We start from the raw sequence: 17,595 nt of genomic DNA on the forward strand, positions 1-17,595 counted from the left end.
TCATAATCACTGGAAGAGCCATGGTCATTCCCATATGTGGATATTTAAAGTGATGGCTGATGTGGAGCTTGGAATTAAAAAAAAAATATATATATATATATATATATATATATATATATATATATATATATGTGTGTGTATCATCAGGTAATTTTCTGCTTTTCCCCATTTGGCCAGTTTATAAATTTGTGTGTTTATTTGAGAAAATCTTCTTTTTTCTTTTTTTTTTTAAATTTTACTTTTACTTTATTTTACTTTACAATACTGTACTGGTTTTGCCATACATTAACATGAATCCGCCACGGGTGTATACGAGCCTACGACCATACCACCCTGAACACGCCCGATCTCGTCTGATCTCGGAAGCTAAGCAGGGTCGGGCCTGGTTAGTCCTTGGATGGGAGAAAATCTGTTTTAAAGCATGGATGATGTTGTATTTGAGTGCTAGAGGAGAGGTCAGTAATGTGCAAAGGGCAGACAGGAAATATTTTCACTTTGTGGACTGTAGGGTGTCTGTTGTAACAACTCTGCTGTATGGCAGGAAAGCAGCTGTAAACAATATGCAGATGAAAGAGACAGAACGTAATGGTGGCGGATTTGCTAGGTTATCAGTAGTTAAATCAGTTGTTTTCCCCTTTTTTTCTCTTTTTAGTTGCAAGAAGCACAGGATCAACATATAGAGGCCATGAGATGTGCTGAAAAACACAGGATCACATCCAAAAAGTACAATTTAAAGCAGCACAGAAAACAGCCTAAGTATAGAGCAGATAAATAGTATAATACGAGAATTAAATCAGTAATTATAATGAACACATCACTGTGAAGCTGGGTGACATTTCGGCTTTGAGCTGTTTTGAGAGGCATATTTTTCCCCCATTATTTCCATATTTTGCACATTATCCACAAGTGAAAAGTGAAAGTGTTAGTCACTCAGTCACATCCAGCTCTTTAGGACCCCATGGGATATAGCCCACCAGGGTCCTCTGTTCATGGAAGTCTCCAGGCAAGAATCCTGGAGTGGGTTGCCATTTCCTTGTCCAGAGGATCTTCCTGACCCAGGGATCCAACCTGGGTCTCCTGCATTGTCGGCAGATTCTTTACATTCTGAGCCACTAGGGAAGCCGATTGTCCACAAAACACAACTAGAAAAACAGAACAGTTGCCAAATCATTTACTTTTCTAAATTCTAAGATCCTCTGTAATTGAACTGCAGATGTTTGTTCAGAAACAGTGTGGTATTTTAAAAATCTATGTGTGAAGGACTGCCTTGAGAGTTCAGGGGTTAAAACTCTGCCTTCCAAGGCAGAGCATGTGGGTTTGATCCCTGGTTGGGGAGCTAAGATCCCACGTGCCTCACAGCCAAAAAACTGAAACATAAAACAGAAGCAATGTTGTAGTAAATTCAATAAAGACTTTAAAAATGGTCCACATCCAAAAAAAAAATGTGTGAGAATAACTATTTTAAATTTGCATTTTAGGCTTGAAATTGAATATGCCAAGTTACAAACTACAGTCAAAAACCAAGTGGGCAAAATTGAACATTGGGATGAGATGAGTGCAATTGTGTGGTAGTTTGAGCATTCTTTGGCATTGCCTTTCTTTGGGATTGGAATGAAAACTGACCTTTTCCAGTCCCGTGGCCACTGCTGAGTTTTCCAAATTTGCTGGCATATTGAGTGCAGCACTTTCACAGCATCATCTTCCAGGATTTGAAACAGCTCAACTGGAATTCCATCACCTCCACTAGCTGTGTTCGTAGTGATGCTTTCTAAGGCCCACTTGCCTTCACATTCCAGGATGTCTGGCTCATTAGCATTTAGTATTTTATGTGTCAGTTCAGTCACTCAGTCGCGTCCAACTCTGCAAATCAATGGCCTGCAGCAAGCCATCTTCCTTGTCCATCACCAACTCCTGGAGCCTGCTCAAACTCATGTCCATCGAGTCAATAATGCCACCCAACCATCTCATTCTCTGATGTCCCCTTCTCCTGCCTTCAATCTTTCCCAGCATCAGGGTCTTTTCCAGTGAGTCAGTTCTTCCCATCAGGTGGCCAAAGTATTGGAACTTCAGCTTCAGAATCCATCATATGAATATTCAGAACTGATTTCCTCTAGGATTGACTGGTTGGATCTCCTTGCAGTCCAAGAGACTCTCAAGAGTCTTCTCCAGCACCACAGTTCAAAAGCATCAGTTATTAGGTTCTCAGCTTTCTTGATGGTCCAACTCACATATCCATCTGTGATTACTGGAAAAACCATAGCTTTGACTAGACAAACCTTTGTCAGCAAAGTAATATCTCTGCTTTTAATATGCTATGTAGGTGGGTCATAACTTTTATTCCAAGGAAGAGGCAGCTTTTAATTTCATGGGTACAGTCACCATCTGCAGTGATTTTGGAGCTCCCCAAAATAGTTTCCATTGTTTCCATTGTTCTCCCATCTATCTGCCATGAACTGATGGGACTGGATGTCAAGATCTTAGTTTCCTCAATGTTGAGTTTTATGCCAGGTTTTTCATCTCCTCTTTCCATTTCTTCAAGAGGATCTTCAGATCTTTGCTTTCTGCCATAAGGTTGGTGTCATCTGCATATCAGAGAAGGCAATGGCAACCCACTCCAGTACTCTTGCCTGGAAAATCCCATGGATGGAGGGGCCTGGCAGGCTGCAGTCTATGGCGTCCTGAAGAATCAGATATGACTGAGTGACTTCACTTTTGCTTTTCACTTTCATGCATTGGAGAAGGACATGGCAACCCACTCCAGTGTTCTTGCCTGGAGAATACCAGGGACGGTGGAGGCTGGTGGGCTGCCATCTATGGGGTCACACAGAGTCGGACACAACTGAAGTGACTTAGGAGCAGCAGCAGCAGCGTCTGCATGTCAGAGGTTATTGATATTTCTCCCAGCTATCTTGATTCCAGCTTGTGATTCCTCCAGCATGGCATTTTGCAAGATGTACTCTGCACATAAGTTAAGTAAGCAGGTGACAATACCCAGCCTTGACGTGTTCTTTTCCCAGTTTGGAACCAGTTTGTTGTTCCATGTCCAGTTCTAACTGTTGCTTCTTGAGCTGCATACAGGTTTCTGAGGAGGCAGGTAAGGTAGTCTGGTATTCCCATCTCTTTAAGAATTTTCCACAGTTGGTTTGATCCATACAGTCAAAGGCTTTGACATAGTCAATGAAGCAGAAATAGATGTTTTTCTGGAATTCTAATGCTTTTTTTTATGATCCTACGGATGTTAGAAATTTGTACTCTGGTTCCTCTGCCTTTTTTCCATCCAGCTTGAACATCTGGAAGTTCTCAGTTCAGATACTATTGAAGCCTCACTTGGAGAATTTTGAGCATTACTTTGCTAGCATGTGAGATGAGTGCAATTGTTCAGTAGTTTGAACATTCTTTGGCATTGCCTTTTGTTGGGATTGAAATGAAATCTGACCTTTTCCAGTCCTGTGGCCATTGCTGAGTTTTCCAAATTTGCTGACATATTGAGTGCAACACATTCACAGCATCATCTTTTAGGATTTGAAAGAGCTCAACTGAAATTCCATTACCTTCGCTAGCTTTGTTCGTAGTGGTGCTTCTTAAAGCCCACCTGACTTTGCACTCCAGGATGTCTGCCTCTAGGTGAGTGATCACACCATCATGATTATCTGGGTCATGAAGAGCTTTTCTGTATAGTTCTTTTGTATTCTTGCCACCTCTTTTTAATATCTTCTGCTTTCTGTTAGGTTCATACCATTTCTGTCCTTAATTGGCCCATCTTTGCATGAAATGTTCCCTTGGTATCTCTAATTTTCCTGATGAGATCTCCAGTCTTTCCCATTCTATTGTTTCCTTCTATTTCTTTGCATTGATCGCTGAGGAAGGCTTTCTTATTCTATGTTTTGGCTATAGTGAATAATGCTGCAGTGAAGCGTCGTGTCCAAATCTCTGTTTAAGCCCCTGTTTTCAGTTCTTTGCAGTATATACCTAGGAGTGGAATTAGTGGGTTGTATGATAATTCACTGGTTAGCTTTTTGAAGAAGCACCAAACTATTTTTCGCAGAGGCTACACCATATTATATCCCGCCAGCAATGTGTAAGTTTTCCAATTTCTCCACATTCTAACCATGATTATCTTTTTAATGTGTCTATTGGTTATTTGTATATCTTCTTTGGGGCTCCCCAGGTGGTGCAGAGGTAGAGAATCTGCTTGCCAGTAGAGCAGATACAAGTGACTTGATTTTGATCCCTGTGTTGGAAAGATGCACTGGAGAAGGAAATGGTAACCCACTTCAGTATTCTTGCCTGAAAATTTTCATGAACAGAAGAGCTTGGTAGCTACGGGTCACAAGGAATCAGATAGCCGAGTGACTGAGGTTATATGCATATCCTCCAAGGAGAACTAGTTAAGTCCTTTGCCCTCTTTTTGGCTATGCCCCAAGGCTTGTAGAATCTTATTTCCCCAACCGAGGGTTGAACTTGGGCCCAGGCCCTTGGCAGTGAAAGTTCAGAGTTCTGACCACTGGACTACCAGGGAATTCCCACCTTTGTTCATTTTTAGTGAAATTGTTTGTCCCTGATTCATGCGGTCGCAAAGAGTTGGACACGACTGAGCAACTGAACTGAACTGAACTTGTTGAATTCTGTTGTTGATGAGTAGATGTCTTAGATATTAAATCCTTATCAAGTTATAGAACTTGCAAATATTTCCCTCATTATGTAGATTATCTCTTTACTTTCTTGATAATGCCCTTTAATGTACAAAGATTTTAATTAAGATAAAATCCAACATGTTTATTTTTTGCTTGTGTTTTTGGTCTTATATGTAAGCTTCCATCAACAAGTAAGGTTGTGTGCATTTCCTTTGTTTCCTTCAAGAGTGTTATGGTTTTAGCTGCAATATTTAGGTGGTTGCAATTTTTAATCATAGTTGTGTATGATGTGAAGCAGGGGTCCAACTTCATTCTTGTACATGTGGGAATCCAGTCATCCAAGTGCCATTTGTTGAAGAGACTGCTCTTTCCCAGTTGATTGGATTTGGCATCCTTGTCAAAAATCAGTGGGCTGTAGATATATGGATTTATTTCTGGAGGCTCAGTTCTACTCCATTGGTCTATATGTCTGTCCATACACTAGTACCACTCTGTTTTAAATACTGTAGCTTTGTTACATGTTTTGAAATCTGGAAATCTCACTTGTCCATTTCTTTTTTCTTTTTAAGGTTATTCTGGGATATCCAGGGCTCCTTTAATTCCATACAAATTTGAATATTGACCTATACATTTCTGAAAAAAAAAGCTGTTGAAGTTTTGATAGAGATTGTGACTAATGTGTAGATCACCTTAGGCGAGATTGTCGTTTTTGTCAATGTTAAGTCTTCCTCCCCATGGGCTGTGAAAGTCTTTCCATTAATTTAGGTCTTCTTTAGTTTATTTCACCAATGTTTTGTAGTTTTCTATGTACCAGTGTTTCACTTCTTTGGTTAAATGTATTCCTAAGTATTTCATTATTTTAAACACTAAATGAAATCACTTTCTTCATTTCTCTTTGGGATTGTTCATTGCACATGGATAGAACCAACTGAATCTTGTGTGTTGATCTTGTATTTGGCAGCTTTACTGAATTTACTAACTTTAGTAGCTTCCTTTGGATTCATTGGAGTTTTCATACATATGAGCATATAATTTGTAAAAACATATAGTTAAAATTCTTCCTTTCCAGCTTGAATTCCTTTAATTTCAACGTCCTATCTGATTACTCTGATTAGCACTTCTAGTACATCTTTGAATATCAATGATGAAAGTGGGCATCCTTATCTTGTTCCTGATCTTAGAAAGATTTCTTTTTCTCACCACTGAGTATAATGTTAGCTGTGCAGTTTTCATAATTGCCTTTATAATTTTGAGGAACTTTCCTTCCATTCCTTGTTTTTGAGAGTTTTTATCATGGAAAGACATTGAGTTTTGTCAAGTGCCTTTTCTGTACCTTTTCAGAGATTCATATGGTTTTTTACCCTTTGTTCTGAAGGTGTGCTGTATTACGTTGATTGATGCTCTCATGTTGAACCACTTTTCCATTCCTGGGTAAACCCCACATGGTCATGATGTATACTCCTTTTAATATGCTTATTGAATTGTGTTTGCTGGAATTTTGTTGAGGATGTTTGTATCTATATTTATAAGAAATATCTGTGACATCATGTGATATCTTAGTCTGGCATTGATATCAGTGTAACATGGCCTCATCGAAAGAGTTAGGAAGTGTCCCTTCCTTTCAGTTTTTTGGAAATAGTCTATGTTGTCTGTTATCAGTATAGGCACTGCTAGCCTCTTTTGGTAAGCATTCATAGGGAGTATCTATTTCATTCCTCTTATCTTTCAATCTATTTAAGTCTTTGGATCTAGAGAGAATCTCTTGTAAATAGCATATAGTTGAATCATGCTGTTTCATCCATTCTGACAATATCTGCCTTTTGATTGGAAGGTTTAATCTGTTTAGATTTAAAATAATTGCTCACAAGGAAGGACTTACTTCTATTGTTTGGGTGTTTTTATTATGCATATATTATAGCTTATTATCCTTCATTTCATCCATTGATGCCTTTTTTTGGGCAAACCCAGGCCCCAGCAGTGAAAGCACCAAGTGGTCCTAACCATTGGACCACCAGGGAACTCCTGATTTTTGCTTTCTTCAATGTGTAGTTTCTGTTTGCTGTTTTGATTGATCATTTTGCTGCCACTGATGCCCAAGTCCACCTGAGCAGTGGAATCACATGTAGAAATTTTTAGACACATGGATTCTGCAACTTCTCCACAACTGTGGATCAGAGTCTGCAGAGCTATGTTCCAAGATTGCAGGAATCTAAAGTTCTAAGACTCTCCTAAGTCATTCTGAGAAACTGCTTAACCAAAGTCCTTCTTGGGAACTAGAAAATATGCAAGTATTTTCACTAGTGTTCTACACACACGTCTTCCCTTCCATTGCCTATTGAACATTAAAATAAAGGTCATTTAGAGAGAGTCAACACAGCAACTAGTCAAAGTCAAATAATCACTCTAGCCATAATATAGCCATAATATACTTCACTCCCCCCTATCCTCTGAAAAATTTATACCAACAATCCAGAAACCTGAAAGAGGGAACAGAGCTAAACAGGTCATAAGTAGCTTTTATCCTGTTAATCTTTCTGATTTCAAGGTTCATCTGTGGTACTTTTATCTTAAACTCCTGTAAACCAATATTGTTGCTTTAAGAAAGTATTGGTTGTAATCAAATTTTTTTCTGTAATCAAAACAAAATATTTTGTGAGAGTGTGTGTATGTGTGTGTGTATGTTGATTTGGGGCCCTGAGTTTAACTGATAACACCAGTAATTTGAGAAAAAGTGAAATACAGACACACATAGCTGTGTTAATAAGAGGAAAATTTAGTTATCTTAATGTGGCCTTGCATGAACAAGGTCTTAGTTATATTCTTGCTCTTTGGGAATCAGTAGCTCCACTTCCATAGTTGACTTTGCTAGTCTTCAAATCAACTTAGTTTCTCTCTTCTACTAAAAGTTTCTAGAGGCAGTTATCAGTCATTTCTTTTGAAGAAGTTAACAATGAAGTAAAACAGAAATAGATGTATGGCAAAACCAATACAGTATTATAAAGTAATTAGCCTCCAATTAAAATAAATAAATTTATTTTTTAAAAAAAAACAAAGAAACAGAAAAACTATTTATTAACAATCCAACCAAACTGACTGGTTGACAGCAGTGTGGACTTGCAAATAAAAGTTGTCTGATTTTAGTAGAAAAAAGAAAAAACCCGTAGAGATTGTTGTCAATATTTTAGGATGGAAAGTAGTGCTTATTGGAGAGTTTAAGTATTAAATCCAGTCTTTTTAAAATGCTGTGTATATATTCCCATTTTTGTTGGTCCAACCAAGAAACAGGCTTGAGATGTTATTCAAAATGAGGTACATGTTACTTTTTTTTGCTCGTAATTAGTAGCCACCTTTCTTGGGCTTCCCTGGTGGCTCAGCGGCAAAGAACCTGCCTGCAATGCAGGAGACACAGGAGATTCAGGTTTGATGCCTGGGTGGGGAATATCCCCTAGAGGGAGGGCATGGCAACCTACTCCACTAATTGTGCCTGGAGACTCCCATGGACAGAGGAGCCTAATGGGCTAGAGTCCATAGGGTCACAAACGGTCGGACATGACTGAATCGACTGAGCACACACACAGCCTCTTTTCTAGAACACACATCTCTAGCGGAGGAGAACCACAAAAATCTTTTAGAAGAAAGTTTTCATTCTTTTGGTTAGCCGCAATATATATTAAACCAGCTTTGACACACAGGAGATATTTAGGATTTGTCTTTATGGCTAACTGGACTCATAAGTGGGTGAGAAGATACCTAGACATGGGCACTTTCATACTGCTTACTTCCATTCACACTCCTTTGACGATCAGAGTGGAATTAGCTATTTGCAGTGCTTTAGTATATCTTTGTGGTTTTGAAAGTCCAGTCGGTGGATTCATGCTTGGCTCGCTGCATAAGAATCAACCAGTATAGTTTGGTAACAGCACAGATTCCCGACTTTTCTGTCTGCACCTCCCTCCGCCCCATCTTCTGTTCAGTTGGTCTGGGTTAGTGCCTGGAAATTAAAGTTCTCAAGCAGACAGGTATGGGAAATATTGTGCAAGAGGGCTCTGAAGAGGTGTCCGAGGAAAGAATGTTATGGATTGCTGGACCTTCGGTATGGAAGCTACCACTGCAAGTTCCATGACTTTCCCCTCCAAATGTACAGGTGTGTCTGTGTACGGAACAAAATGTGGGTCTCAGCCTTTGGAGTCATTTCTGCTGCCTTCGCAATGGTGAGTGGCTTTGGCCTGATGTTGTACATTGGGGTGCCATTTGTGATCATAGTTGCAAATTCACCATTTCTTATTCTAGGTGAGTAAAACAAAGCATGAGGGTGCACACTGTGTATGTCGGGGTGTGGGGTGGGTAAAGGAAGGGTATTGTGTTAGATTAGGCAAAATAGTTATATATTGGTGACTCTACAGATCCAAAATGAGGAATCAGGAGAAAAAGAAAATCAAATGGAATTATGTGCCTTTCAGTTCGGTTCAGTTCAGTTCAGTTCAGTTGCTCAGTCGTGTCCAACTCTTTGCAACCCCATGGACTGCAGCATGCCAGGCCTCCCTGTCATCACCCACTGCTGGAATTTACCCAAACTCATGTCCATTGAGTCGGTGATGGCATCCAATCATCTCATCCTTTGTCTTATGTGCCTTTAAGAGTTGGAAAAATCTATTACCCCAAATGGAAAAACACAGACCAGGGACATGAACAGGCAGTTCACATACACACACACACACACACACACACACACACACAGAATCCAAAACACTAATCATTGAAAATATAAGAAAGAAATATTTGACCTTTCCATTAGTCAAGGGATGCAAGTTAAACCAAAAGTGAGACACCTTGTCTTTTTATTAGATTAATGAATATTACAGCAAGACTGAAGGTTTGGGGAAGGTTGTATGCAAATAAACACACATTCTGCTGAGGGAAATTTGTAAATTGGTACAGGTTTAAAATATAACTTTGCAACAAATCAAGACTTAAAAATTTAAAATGGAATCTGATCTGCCAATTCCACTTCTGGGAATTCGTCCTAATTATTGGACAGGTGTTCACAAAATAGAAGAAGGATGTTCATTTCAGTGTGATTTAGAATAGGAAAAAACAAAAACAGGTTAATTGTATGATAGCTTACAGTGAATGACGTTGGATTCGTGATCTTCAAAGAAGACTATTTAGCTTCTTCAGGAAATGGCAACCCACTCCAGTACTATTGCCTGGAAACTCCCATGGACAGAGGAGCTTGGTAGGCTACAGTCCATGGGGTCGCAAAGAGTCGGACATGACTGAGCGACTTCACTTCACTTCACTTCACTTTCCACCAGGGATCAGGCTTGATCACTCAAGAGCTTCTGTGTAGCAGAGTTTTATTAAAGTATAAAAAGGGACAGAGAAAGCTTCTGACATAGACATCAGAAGGGGGAGGCAGAGTGCTCCCCCAGGTAGTCTTTTCAAGGCATTACATACTTTTTCAGACCCACTCCCACAACATATATCTTATATGAACAAGATCAGAACGAACAATAGAAAAATCTCCCACTCCCATAATATCCATTTTAAGATGACAAGATCAGTCAGAAGGTTCTTGTTAAGGAGAAACATGTCCTCGAGCAAGATGCATTGTTATATTCATTAAGACAGAGCAAAGTAGAAAAGACCGTTTGTCCTTTTCTCCTAGGGAGCCTCAGACCCCTTCCTCCTTCTCAAGGGCTTTCGGACCTGTTTCTCCTCCCTGGGGACCCTGGTCTTCTTATCAGCATACCTAGGAATTGACTGTCTCGTTCCCCCCTTTTCTTTTAGGAGGATCATGTCACCAAGGGAAAGGGCCGTTGTTTTCATTCCATAACTACTTCCTGCTGTTGAGGGGCACTGTCCCTACGTTGTTGAGGCAATATATTCTGCTAACCGTCATATTGAAGGTCTCTGATCCAGGGGCCCCGAGTAATAGTTGGAGGAGGCTGTGGCACTCATAGGAGCCTGGACAACCATTTGTAACTTAGAAGCTTTCAGATGGTTAGGAAAAAAACCCATTTTACAGTTACAGATGTAAGGCAAAATACCCATTAAACCAAGTTAAAACATAGTCAAAATTAAAAGTCACATTATGCCCATAGTTACATCAGTCCATTTTAGGGTTGTTAGATGTCATCAGATCAAGACAAGACATCATATATGATTGTTGTCAGTGCAGGTATTTGCAGAGCGGAAGAAAGTCCTTTCCTTGAAGTGGAGAAACCCATGATGCAAAGCCTTTCCCTGACGAGGTTGAAAAGCTGAAAGCTGAGTCACATAGTTAATTCTAAGATTTCAGGATCTATGACAAGATCTGTGCATGAAAACAGTCTCATAGAGACAGTCTCTTCTTCTTAGGGGCAGTTCAAGCTCTCGTTAAAGTCATGGGTAAAACTTTAAACCAACTGTCTTGTGTTTCCTGAATTAGCTTACATGGATGTCCTTTAATAACGGCACTAGCCTTTTCAACCTTTCCTGAAGATTGGGGTCTCCAGGAACAGTGTAAGTAACATTCTATTCCTAGAACTTCTGACACCACTTGAGTTACAGTAGCTTTAAGAAGGAACATTGTTGCTCTGAACTTTAGAGTTGAAGATCCCCCTTACATCATGAGAAGTCAGTAGAGTAAGGTTTCACCCATTCCTTAACTTCAGGCTTTAGTGGATAGTGCTTTTGATGTGAAAATAGGTTGAGGGGGTTTGAGCTTGATAACAACAGGAACAGCATTTTGTGCTCAACCCACAGTTTTTCCATCAGCCCACACTCCAGGATTTACATTTTGTTCACGTAAATGAGCAGGCTCCATATTCATGAAAGCAGAGGCTGGACCATGCTCAGTATATGCCTCCCTAGAAGGGGTGAGGGAGACTCCAGCTCGATCAGAACCTCATGAGAAAACAGCACGGAGCCCCAGCTGCAGCTTAAATGATGACTGAAATAATAGCGTTTGGCTCATCCTGACAGTCCCATTACAGTAGTGGATCAGGAGGAGAGCGGACCAGGGGCTTCAGTGAGCACAGAGAAAGTTGCCCCAGTGTCCAAAAGAAAATCGATCGATTGGCCCCCCACAGTTATTAACCCCCAGGGTTCCACAGGTGTAATTAGAATGGGAGCTTGTGTGGGGACCACCAGGCACTTTCAGTCCGATTGCCTTGAGAGTCCAGCCACTGGGGCCTATGTCTCAGAGGCCAGCCTCTCCTGAGGTGTGGTCATTTTATAGACCAGACATGGAGCCGGGTGCAGCTTAGATGCCTGAGGGCGATCCAGCTTGAGATGCCTCTATTTCCACCGTAATGACAAGTCCACCCCTTTTCACCTGGGTTACTCTGGGCACTTTTCCTCAATCTGTTTCAGAGTTGATCTAACAGCCATTGCTGGGGCTTTGTTCTTTTGTCAGTTGTTGTTGTTGTTTTTTTTTTTCCCCTCCCACTTTCCTCCTTGTATTCTTTACCATGATATACCATCTGAGCTAGCTGTAACAGTTTTTTAAAGACTGATATGGTCCAAACGCCTGTTTTCATAACTTATGGCAGATATCTGGAGCTGACTGAGTGAGGAATCTATTTTTCAGATTATTCCTTCCTCTGTACTTTTGGGATCAAAGTCAGTAAACTTGTGGAGAGCCTCTTGTAGTCTATCTAGGAATTTATCAGGAGATTTCTTCTCTCCCTGTTCTGTGTCAGCCAGCTTGGCATAGTTTATAGTCTTAGTGTGCACTGGCTTGAATCCTTCAAGAATACATCTGGCAAAGTAGTTCTGATCCCACCTTCGTTTAGGCATGCTATAATCACAGTCTGGCTCATCATGGGAACTGCTTGGCTCCCAGGAAGGAGGAGGGCTATTTTGTGCTCCCTCTTTCCCCTTGTCTCATCCTCAAGCCATTCATCTCCAAAAGTAGCAGCTTCTCCCAAAACTCGAGTTCTCGAGTCAGGAGTCAGCATCTGTCCCAAGACGTATGTTACGTCTCTCCAAGTAAGGTAATAAAGTTAGTCCTGTAAAGGCTTCTATGAATTGGGACTGTTTGAGTTTCTACTGAGACTGAGGCAACCCCTTCTGGAAGGGTGCCCTGAATCAGCCTGTTTAATTGGGAGCCCAAGATACAGGGGCAAAGTAAGAGAAGAGGAGGCAGCTGAAGGCTTCACACCCAGATCTGCACCCTTCGGACATAAGTCTGGCGTGTCTTGCAGAGAGATAAAGAGCAACACATATGCCACTTCTACCCATTTCCCTTGTTTTCTACAGAACTGACCTAATTGTGAAACAGTACTAGAATTGAGACCCTTCAGCCGACCAGTGTTCCCCATCTTCCAAAGGATACCATGGCCACTTGGTATCAAAGACAAAGATCAGGCATGTCTTTTTTAAACTCTGGGAATCAAACTTGTCCCCGTTTTAAAAAATACATTTTAAAGAGGTGGTTCTGGATCTGCCAGCTCCCATCTGTGAAAGTGAAGTCGCTCAGTCGTGTCCAACTCTTTGCGACCCCGTGGACTGTAGCCTACCAGGCTCCTCCATCCACGGAATTCTCTAGGCAAGAATACTGGAGTCGGTTGCCATTTCCTTCTCCAGGGGATCTTATCTTCCCAACCCAGGGATTGAACTCGGGTCTCCCGCTTTGCAGGCAGACGCTTTACCCTCTGAGCCACCAGGGAAGCTCCCATCTGTAAGAGAGATAAAAGCAGCATCCACAGCTGTGGCTTCTTTTCGCCAGAGGTGTCCCTCCCTGCTCTAGACGGGGGTGTAGACAGACATTCCACCGAAGTGTTCCTTCCCTGGTTGGACTTAGTCTGTCCCTTACTGACAAAGGTGACTTATCCGTCCCACCCGGTTCCACCACCAAGGTGGGTTGGAGATGCACCAGGGGTAGACCTGATGGCATCCCAGGGTGATGTCCAGTTCCTCACCATGAAGACCTTTGTCTGATTTTCACTCCCCCTCTGGTGCCACCTGGGGTGGAGCAGGGTAGCTTTTCTGGAGTGTTTCCCAAGCTCGTCTTCCAGGGGAGGCATCCATGTTCCATGTGCATGTGCACGTTTCTGAATACAGTCCTGAACACAGTAGAAGCTTTGGGTTATAAAGAGACGAACAAGAAATCCAAGCTGTCTCTTCTAAGTGTCGCCACACCAGTATATGTGATAGCAAAAGAGGGACTGGAGGGTCAGCCAGCGAGGAAAAAGTGATTTCTGTCCTCAAGTTACTAGGCCTCCAGTTCATTCCCACAGATTCCACAAAAGGAATATCTAGGGAGTTGTGACACAAGCCATGGGAGAGCTTTCTCTGGTCTGCTTAGAGCTAGCACTACCAAAGGAAGCCCACCACACAATTCCCGATCTGTGTCTTCAGAAACCTCATGGTCAGCAGCGATGCTTCTACCCACATAGATCAGAGGCACAGCCATGACAAAGACTTACTTTTAGGACTCTGGACCCTGAGGCAGCCAGCCAAGAGAATCACTTCTAGCCTGAGAGACATTCCTGGAGCCAGAGCTCCGCCTTGCTCCCAAACGTGCTCTTGTAACTTTCAGCTCCCTAGCAAGGCTAGGTGCTTCCATCCATATAGTTCGAGGTCTAAGTACAGAGTAATGGTATGGATCACAAGTCCTTTGAAAGTCTATGATCCGACAGGTTAGGTTAGTAGTTCTAATTCCCCACACAGTTATGGAATGGTCAAAGAGACCAGGTAAAGGTGACAGAGAAAGGAAAATTCGGTCCACACGCTTCACCCATTTCTGGTCCTTCCCCTCGCAGGGATGTTGGGCGTCTCTTGGCATTGGGAGGTCGGTATATAAACCTTGACAAGGCTTCCGTTCTGAGGTCTGCCTTCAGTCATCATAAGGCACCACAAAACCCCAGTGCAGGGCTCATCACTTGCTTTGCACAGGACATGTGGTTCATTCACACAAGCACACCTCAAGATCAGTGAGACCTTGAGAGACAGGCAAAGAAAACCGTTTGAGTTGATCTTGTTAATTTTAAATGGATGTTTAAAATATGTGGAGACTCTGTTTCTTTCTCTAATAGTGTTGGAGTTGATATGTTTATCATGATTTCTGCCTGGCAGAAGACCAGACTCATGGATAGCATAAGCGAACAGATGTCCGATGTCTCTTCAAAAGTGGCAGTATCTGTTACAATCACCACCATCACCAATGTCCTGGCCTCCTATACAGGATTTATGACCTCTTTTATAATAATAAAGAAAATCTGACCTCTTTTAGGTCCGTACAATACTTTTATATTTATATAGGAACAACCCTGCTCTTTTGTTATTTTCATAACATCGTCTGTTTTGGAGCGTTTATGGCTATGGATGGTAAAAGAGAAGTAGTCTGTCTACGCTGGCTGAAGAAGCAGGAAACTCCTGATCAAAAATGTTCCTCATTTAAAAAGTCCTTTTGCCTCCCAGGTAATTTTCCCCAAGATAAACATAAAGCTGATATCCATCCAATGAATCTATTCTTTTTTCAATTGATTTTTTATTGAAGGGTAATTGCTTTACAGAACTTTGTTGTTTTCTGTCAAACCTCAACATGAATCAGTCATAGGTATACAAATATCACCTCCCTTTTGAAACTCCCTCCCATCTCCCTCCCCATCCCACCCCCTAGGTTGACTCAGAGCCCCTGTTTGAGTTTCCTGAGCCATACAGCAAATTCCCGTTGGCTATCTATTTTACATATGGAATCCAGTGGATCTATTCTTTAGAGAATATTTTAGTCCTTTTCTCACAAGCACCGAGTCCAAGTTTTTTGTAGTGCTCCTATACTTTGTACATCGTAAGTAGTATATATGGGTGTTTCTGAGTGCAGGAAGGTTTAGACCTCTGAAATTTGGCAAGTGATGATTCCTACACCACACAATATTGTAATGTAGAAGAAGAATATTTTTCAACTTACGGTCCCAGGGTTATGGTTATCGTTACTGAGACTCTTGACTATTGGGATAAAAATACTAGGCAAAAATTGGAAAAATGTCTGGCAGATTTTGAAAACAGTGAGTATAGAGATAAAAATCTTACAGAGTTTTGGTTATGAGAATATATAAAATATATGGAAAACATCCTTCAAGATATAAATGATAAGACAGCTTTTCTGAGCAATAAATGCACTTTTTAAATGGAATTTCCACTTCTTGTGTATAACATTAATACCACATCATCACAGGAAATAATTTGTTCCCAGGCCTTCATTCAAACTATGAGTATGTCTTCTTAACCAATAAGAAACCGATATTACATCAGTTCCGAGACATGGCCAAGAAGTGTGAAGTTCCCTTAATGGTATACAACCAGGCTTTCATATATTTCAATCAGTATTCTGCAATATTCAGTTCAGTTCAGTCGCTCAGTCGTGTCCGACTCTCTGCGACCCCATGAATTGCAGCACACCAGGCCTTCCTGTCCATCATCATCTCCCGGAGTTCACCCAGACTCACATCCATCGAGTCCATCATGCCATCCAGCCATCTCATCCTCGGTCATCCCCTTCTCTTCCTGCCCCCAATCCCTCTCAGCATGAGTCAACTCTTCGCGTGAGGTGGCCAAAGTACTGGAGTTTCAGCTTTAGCATCATTCCTTCCAAAGAAATCCCAGGGCTGATTTCCTTCAGAATGGACTGGTTGGATCTCCTTGCAGTCCGAGGGACTCTCAAGAGTCTTCTCCAACACTACACTTCAGAAGCATCAATTCTTTGGCGCTCAGCCTTCTTCACAGTCCAACTCTCACATCCATACATGACCACAGGAGAAACCATAGCCTTGACTAGATGGACCTTAGTCGGCAAAGTAATGTCTCTGTGTTTGAATATGCTATCTAATATTAGAAAACACTATTCAAATGTGACTGTTGCATCAACAGCTATGTTCATTGTTTCCTTATTGTTAATTCCTCATCCCCTGTGTTCTTTGTGGGCAACTTTTGCTACTGCTTCTGTGATTATGGGCCTCATGGGTTTTACGGCCTTCTGGAATGTTAATCTTGATTCCATAGCCATGATTAATCTTGTCATTTGTATAGGGTTTTCTTTTGACTTTTCTGCTCACATTTCCTATGCATTTGTTTCAAGTTCAGAGCCCTCAGAAACTGAAAAACCATTGAGACATTGTATCTGCTAGGCTACCCTGCGTTACAAAGAGCATTTTCAACAATAATAGGGGTGTGTGTCCTGTCTGCAGCTAAAGCATACATCTTTAGGACACTTTTTAAGATTGTTTCTTGTGAAGGTATTTGGAGCTGCTCATGGTCTAATTTGTATCCCAGTATTTTTAACTGTTTTTTGAAAGTTAGTTTGAACAACCACTGACAAATCAAAGACCAATTATATAATTCCTGATTAGCTCAACCCAATCTGATGAAAACACATCATTAAGAATAGTCAATAAACTAAAAGCAAAGGCATGTTTCCTTGGCTTGGAAATACCATTTTAAAATGTTATTTAAAATATCCCTAGAGAGGCGAGAACAAGATGACGGAGAAGAGGTGGATGTGGAGAACATCTCTCTCCACATATACATCAGCAATATACCTTCAGACACAGAAGTGCACGCAGAACACCAACTGAGAGTGGACAGGAGCACCTGACCAGTGGAAAAGAATATATAGAACCATGCAAAACTCGGTAGGATGAAGGAACTAGGGGGCAAAACAGGAGTGGGAGATCTCAGATGCCTATTCAGGACTACAAATAAGTGCCATTCTAATCATAACCCCCAAAATTAAGTTTCAAGGGATAAGATTTCTCAGGCTAGATCTAAAGGGCCAACACTGCTTGGCAGGGGTTGTAGCGCAAATAGACAGGAGATAGATCTCCTGATCCCTGAACAAGGAGGGACTTGAACCATCTTGAATGAGATGTGTTGTTTCTGGGTAAATATCCCAGCTAAGTTAAAGTCTCATAGTCCTCAAGAAAAACATTCAGATCCTACAGGATCTCAAAGAATGAGCTGCAGAGTTCTCGGGGTG

At 41.3% G+C, this 17,595-nt stretch overlaps 1 pseudogene; it reads left to right on the forward strand.

Moving 5' to 3' along the window:
• Positions 1-8,770: 8,770 nt before the first annotated feature.
• LOC138417275 (patched domain-containing protein 3-like) lies at positions 8,771-16,912 on the forward strand (annotated as a pseudogene).
• The last annotated feature ends 683 nt before the right edge of the window (positions 16,913-17,595 follow it).

Source organism: Ovis canadensis, chromosome 13 (assembly GCF_042477335.2).
Source record: "Ovis canadensis isolate MfBH-ARS-UI-01 breed Bighorn chromosome 13, ARS-UI_OviCan_v2, whole genome shotgun sequence".
Classification (NCBI taxonomy): Eukaryota; Metazoa; Chordata; class Mammalia; order Artiodactyla; family Bovidae; genus Ovis; species Ovis canadensis.